General features: G+C 56.7%; 1 pseudogene; it reads left to right on the top strand.

The window, feature by feature from the left end:
• The window catches only part of LOC120906241, a 122,823-nt pseudogene that overhangs the window by 65,552 nt on the left and 50,008 nt on the right, over positions 1 to 7,263 (top strand).

Raw genomic sequence — 7,263 nt, forward strand, 5'->3', positions numbered from 1 at the left:
CCCGACTGCACCAAGACCCGCATCGTAACACATTTTGGTGGTCTCCTCCTGGCTCGCCTGAGGAACAACTGCGAGGTTGCCCGTGACCGGATGCTGCGGACGGCTGATTTGGAGGAGCGCAGCATAGCAGCAGCTGAGCACAGGACAGCAAGGGCGGAGCTCAGTCGAGCAATTCGAGCTAGCAAGCGGAACTTGTTCCAGGAGCTGATCGAAATTGCAGAAGAGAATGCGTTCGGGGCAGGATATCGGGTCGTCATGTCCCGGCTCCGGGGCAGTCGGACGCCTTCAGAAGCGGACCGGGTCGTCCTCGAACGCATTGTGTCCGACCTCTTCCCTGAGCATCCGCCCTGTGACTGGTCGCAGCAGAGCAACGCGGGAAACGACGAGGGAGCAACAACTGCGGCGGGTGTAGCACCTGTTACTGACGACGAGCTGCTGCTAATCGCGAGTCAGATGGCGAGCCGCAAAGCACCAGGGCTCGATGGCATCCCGAATGCGGCGGTGAAGACGGCAATCACCATGTTCCCGGAGGTCTTCCGGGTCCTGTACCAGGATTGCCTCAACCGCGCTACGTTCCCGGCACAGTGGAAGAGGCAAAGACTGGTGTTGCTGCCGAAGCAGGGGAAGCCTCCGGAGAGAGCAGTTCGTACCGACCCCTTTGCATGCTCGACGCTCTGGGGAAGGTATTGGAGCGCCTCATACTGAACCGCCTCAACGACCATCTCGAGGAGCCGTCTTCACCCCGACTGTCGGACCGGCAGTTCGGATTTCGTCGAGGACGATCGACAGTGAGCGCCATTCAGCGCGTTGTTGAGGCCGGCCGCACCGCCATGTCGTTTGGGCGAACGAACGGCCGGGATAACCGATTCTTGCTTGTTGTGGCGTTGGACGTGAAGAACGCGTTCAACACGGCCAGCTGGCAATCCATTGCCAGCGCCCTTCAGGCAAAAGGTGTCCCAACCGGCCTCCAACGGATGCTTCGGAGCTACTTCGAAGATCGCATGCTATACTTCGACACGAGCGAAGGCCCCGTCGTACGGCATGTTACCGCCGGTGTTCCACAGGGGTCCATTCTGGGCCCCACTTTGTGGAACATAATGTATGACGGGGTGCTGCATGTGCCGCTTCCTCCCGACGTCGAAATCATCGGTTACGCGGATGACTTGGCGCTGCTGGTTCCTGCTACCACCACCGACGAGGTTCGCGCGAGAGCAGAGGAGGCCGTTGACCAGGTCCAACGTTGGATGCAACAGCACGGTCTGGAGTTGGCCCCAGCCAAGACTGAAGCCGTCCTGATTTCGAGTAAGAAGACTCCACCGCAGGTGACATTTCGCGTTGGTGACGTGGAAATCAAGTCGTCTAGGAGCATCAGGTACTTGGGCGTGCAGCTCCAAGATCACCTGAAATGGCGAGACCATGTCACCAACGTCACGGAAAAGGCGTCGCGCGTGGTGGCAGCTGTAACGCGCCTCATGCAAAACCACAGCGGCCCCAGGACGGCCAAGTCAAGGCTGCTGGCGTATGTGGCAGAATCGGTGTTGCGGTATGCTGCTCCCGTCTGGGCGGAGGCAACTCGGGTGCGTGAGTGCCGACGGATGCTGCAACGAGTACAGCGAAGAGCCGCCATCAGGGTGGCACGGGCATTCCGTACCGTCAGGTATGAGACGGCCACCCTGCTCGCTGGACTCGTACCGATATGCCACCTCATCAACGAGGATGCCCGGGTCCATCAACAACTCCTTGCTCCAGACCGTGCTGCAACGAAGGAGGACATCCGGGCGACTGAGAGGCAGTTTACCATCGACTGCTGGCAGAAGGAATGGGATGCCGACGCACTGCAACAGGATGCTAGCCGGCACACGCGGTGGACGCACCGTGTCATCCCATCGGTCGGTGACTGGCAGTCTAGGAAACATGGAGACATGACTTTTCATTTGGCGCAGGTTCTGTCCGGACACGGATTTTTCCGTGACTACCTGTGCCATAATGGATTCACGTCGTCCCCAGACTGCCAGTTGTGCGTCGGCGTCCCAGAAACGGCGGAGCACGCGTTCTTCGAGTGTCCACGATTCGCTGCGGTACGTCAGGAGCTACTAGGCGAGGGGGTCCAGACCCTGTCTGTCCTGACACCCTCCAGCGGCATTTGCTGCGCGATGCCGAGAGCTGGAGCCGTATATGCGAAGCTGCTAAGCAGATAACGGCCCAGCTGCAGCGAGCGTGGGACGAGGAGCGGGCAGCACTGGCGGTTCACGTCATCGAGCACCATACCGACGACGTGATTCAGTTAGAGGCTCAACGCGCCGAGGTGCGACGGGCCCGAAACGTGAGACGAAACGCCAACCGGCGAGCAGCAACAGCACGTCGGCGGGAAGAACGTCGAGCTGGACTTCCCCCAACCCCACCGGCTTCACCACGCACCGCTCAGCGACGTGCAGCGCTTCGTGAACGGCAAGCGCGGTTTAGAGAGAGGAGGCGAAACCGTCGGCTCCTCGGAGTGTCCAGCCGGGCAAGAAGCGATGACGATGACGGCCGAGCAATCGCGGAACACGCTGACGGACCGTCTCGTGAGACATCGCAACAGGTGGAGGAGGCTGCAGCAGTAGTCGAAGACGGTGGCCTAAGCGCTGCTGAACAAGTGGCAGCGGTCGAGGCGGAAGTTGCCTCCCGCTAGATTCACAGCGCTGCAGTAGAAGCAGCGAAAGCTGAACCAGAAGACTCCGACTGGAGTACGATAGGAGTAAAAGAATTTTAATTTATTTGAATTTGAATAAAGTGAAAGGTGCAAAAGCACGGTTGCAGATTGGCCAAATACGGCTCAGGACCCCTTCAAAAAACCCTCGCGGGTATACATTGTAGGGGTGGGTGAGGGATTCTATAAAATAAAGAAACCCGTTATAAAAAAAAAAAAAAAGCCAGTTATCCCTGTAGTGTTCATCGAGTAGCCGTCGGGTACAGACGTATGTAAACACGCTCCGACAAAGTGTGCAAAAAAGTGTGTAAAACGGCCTCGGATCGCTCTGAAACCCTCAAAATCGTGTTCAGAGCACCCAATTTACCTATAGATAGTGTTATTTGGTCGAATTTCTGTGATTTTTGCGCTTTAAAAATTCGTGTTGTTCTGTGTACATTTGCCCCCGGTAGTACCAAATTTCCGGGTGTGGAAAAATGCGCAAAACTGTGTGATTTCGGCGCCGGAAACACTCGATTCTGGATAATTCGACGCTTCTAAAGCGTTTTAAAGTGTTTTCGAGACGTTTTGAGAAGTTTAAAGTGCATAAAAGTGTGTGTTTACATCCCCATACAATTTGTATGGGGAACTTTGAATGTGAATAACTCAGTGAAAAACGCACGGATTCGTGCCGGATGTGATTTTAAAGGTGCGCGTAGTGACGCTGAACGTGAATTTAAAAAAACAGAACGAAAATCGGTGAAAAACGAGAAAATAAAAGTGTCGGGGTGCTACCGCCGGAGCACGTGCTTTCGGAAAAATCGAAATAAATAGCAAATCGCGAATAACTCCGCGAGTTTTGCTCGGATTCGTGTGCGGTTTTCACCGTTGTGCTTGTTTTTATGCGTACAATAAGATTGCATCAAAAATTTGTGAAAATCGTGAAAAAATTTTTGACGTTTCTTGGTGACAGTTCTATAATACCCAAGGGACAAATTTTGTCCGGGGAGCAGTTCCCAAGGGGCAAAAATTTGAAAAGTCCGTTATTGCTCGAAAAGTGCTCGAGTTTACAAAAAGTGCGCAGAAAATTCGGGGAAGAAGTGTAGTGCCCGCGGCAGCTCGAATTTGCTCGATTCGAGTAGTTCGAGCAACTCGAAAACTGCTCGAATTTTTCGAATTTTTTTTCGAAAAATTAGAAAAAATCGGCGAAGCTGCGGGGTGATAGAGGGCGATAAAACAAAACACGCGAAAATAATTTCCCCCTCCCCTCCCCGCTCCCGGTGAAAAATCCCTAAAATAGGTTCAAAAGGGTCGAAAAAGCGGGCAGCGCAATTTGGACGTGAAAAGTGCCGGAAAAATTCGGGATTGGTGCGGATCCATTCCCCACGTGAGCGACGCACCCTCTCGTAATTTTTCTCCACCCGCCACCCTCCCCCCAGCCCACCAGGGGGTCGCAAGTCGGACCATAGTGGAAAACCAGCGTGGAAGAAGGATTCTACAGCAGCGATTGAGCGGCAGAACACCAGCTAGACGGCGCTGCATACTTGGGGTCATCTCGACCCCCGGGGTCAACCGACCCCGGGGTCACATCGACCCCCAGGGTTATTTAACCCACCAACCTGAAAGTCGGCAAAGATGATGGCATCATCCGGGATGTCAACGCGCGCGAGTGCGAGGTCAGTCTCTGTGGACTGCCGTAGCAGCTTGGCATCCGGCTCGAAGCTGTTTGTGACCGAGCCTCGAGTGGCGCTGCCTAGGGTCAGTGTCACAGGCAACAACAAGCCCGCCGTGGCATCCAAGGCCGCCTCGACCACACCGGAGCTCGAGTTGCTTAAGGCAACAATTCAGCGGCTAGAGGAGCAGAATTTGGAAATGAAGGAGCAAAATTCTCGCCTCTCGGAGCAGATAACTGGCATGTGCCAACTGCTACAGGAGGAGAAGGAGGAGGCGAAGCGCCGTGAAGAAAAGCTGGAGGCGCAAATGGAGAAGCTCGCCGCCGCACATCAGCGCGACCGAGACGTTCTAAACTCCTTACTGGCAGCAAAGGTTGCCGGCGGACAACCGTCAGCTAGCTCGCGTCAACCTCCAACTCCGTTGCCACGCCGATCCTCTGCGCAGCCGCAGCAGCAACAACAACAGCAGCAGCGGAACCAGCAAGAGCAGGAGCAGCCCCGCGCGTCGACGTCGCGTGCAGTCATGCCGCCGCGTAACGAGGCATCGACTGCCGTCCGCGGAGACGTCGTGCCGGAGTTGACCTACAGCGAGGTCGTGCGGCGTAGATATCGCGGCAAAGCTACGGGTAAGCCACGCTCCCAGCAGCAGCCGCAACAGCAGCAGCAGCAGCGTCAGCTACAGCGACAGGCAGTCGGTATCGCGCAGCATCAACAGCAGCAGCAGCAACGTCAGCCACAGCGACAGGCGGTCGCTGGCTCGCAGCAGCAACAGCAGGAGCGTATGCAGCAGCAGCAGCAGCTACAGCGTAAGCGAAAGCCGAGGCCTGACATCATCGAGGTGTCACCCAGCGAAGGCGAAACCTGGGATGGCATTTACGACAAGGTGCGCAAAGCCATCCGTCTCGACCCGGCCTACTGTGTCATGAAAGGGCATATCAAGCAGGGTCGCCGAACCCATGCCAGACTGCTACGCATGGAACTAAGCAAGACGGCAAATGCCCCACTTATGCTTGATGGCGTCCGCAAGATTATCGGTGACGCAGGCGTAAGTCGGCTTGTCACCGAAATGGGTGAGCTGCTCGTATCCGACATCGATCCCCTCGCTGCGGAGGAGGACATCATTGCTGCCCTCGATGAGAAGATTGGCGCAAGTGCTGGAGTAGTTTCCACCAGCATTTGGGAACTTCCAGATGGGTCGAAGCGAGCACGAATCCGGCTACCAGCGAAATCAGCTCGTCAGTTGGAAGGAGCCAAACTATTCCTGTGCGACTGCGTTAGCAAGGTACGTGCAGCTCCACCAACCCCTCCAGAGCGTCAGCGATGCTTCCGCTGTCTGGAGATGGGCCACATTGCGTCGAACTGCCGTTCCACTGCAGATCGGCAGAATATGTGCATCCGTTGCGGACTAGACGGACACAAAGCACGATCCTGCCAAAATGAGGCGAAGTGTGCACTGTGTGGTGGCGCTCACCACATAGGACACAGCGAATGTGCTCGTTCGGCTCAGCGATGCTTCCGGTCCTAAAAGTCTTGCAGGCGAATCTGGGCCATGGCCGTGATGCCCAGAATCTGGTGCTACAAGCTGCCAGAGAGGAGAAAGCAGACGTGCTCATCCTCTCTGATGTTCTGCGTCCACCAGAGAATAACGGCCGGTGGGCATTCAGCAGCTGCCGGACGGTAGCGGTGGTAGCTGTCGGTGAGCTACCAATTCAGCGCGTGTGGTGCAGCGAAGCTCGGGGCTGGTAGCAGCGCAGATTGGCGGAGTGACCTTCATAAGCTGCTATGCTCCACCAAGCCTCAGCCTCGCCGAGTTCGAGCGCTTCATTGAAGCCATAGAACTCGAAGCCTTCTCCCACCCTCAAGTCGTCGTCGCCGGCGATTTTAACGCCAGACATGAGGAGTGGGGCAATCCGAGACTTGCAACCGCGGGGAAGAGCTGCACGCTATGGTGGAGCAGCTTGGCTTGAGCGTGATAAACCAAGGTCGAGAATTCACGTTCGACGGCAACGGGTGGCTCTCCCGAGCATAATTGACTTGGCGTTCGCAAGCCCGTCGATTGCTCGCCCAGATACGTGGATCGTGAGTACACGCTACACCGCATCAGACCACCGCTATGTCCTCTACACCGTGGGAGGAACACCAGCATCGCCCGAGCAACTGCAGGACCAGCAGCAGCCAGCGCAACAGTCCTCTGCGCAGCAGCAGCAGTCACTTCAGCAGCAGCAGCAGCAGCAGCAGCCATCGCAACAGCAGCAACAGCAACATCAGCGGCAACCGTCGTCGCGGCAGGGTGCTTCCGCTAGCCAGAGGCGTGTGCGTCACGCTGGCCGTAGATGGAAGACCTCGCAGTTTTCTGCTACATCATTCCTCGAGGCGCTGTTCGCTGCGGACTTTGTCCAACGCGCATCGACCCAGGAGGGTATGATCGCAGCCATGTTGAAGGCCTGCGATGAGACAATGCAGCGGGTTACCCGACTGCACCAAGACCCGCATCGTAACACATTTTGGTGGTCTCCTCCTGGCTCGCCTGAGGAACAACTGCGAGGTTGCCCGTGACCGGATGCTGCGGACGGCTGATTTGGAGGAGCGCAGCATAGCAGCAGCTGAGCACAGGACAGCAAGGGCGGAGCTCAGTCGAGCAATTCGAGCTAGCAAGCGGAACTTGTTCCAGGAGCTGATCGAAATTGCAGAAGAGAATGCGTTCGGGGCAGGATATCGGGTCGTCATGTCCCGGCTCCGGGGCAGTCGGACGCCTTCAGAAGCGGACCGGGTCGTCCTCGAACGCATTGTGTCCGACCTCTTCCCTGAGCATCCGCCCTGTGACTGGTCGCAGCAGAGCAACGCGGGAAACGACGAGGGAGCAACAACTGCGGCGGGTGTAGCACCTGTTACTGACGACGAGCTGCTGCTAATCGCGAGTCA

This window comes from Anopheles arabiensis, chromosome X (genome assembly GCF_016920715.1).
Source record: "Anopheles arabiensis isolate DONGOLA chromosome X, AaraD3, whole genome shotgun sequence".
In the NCBI taxonomy this organism is placed as follows: Eukaryota; Metazoa; Arthropoda; class Insecta; order Diptera; family Culicidae; genus Anopheles; species Anopheles arabiensis.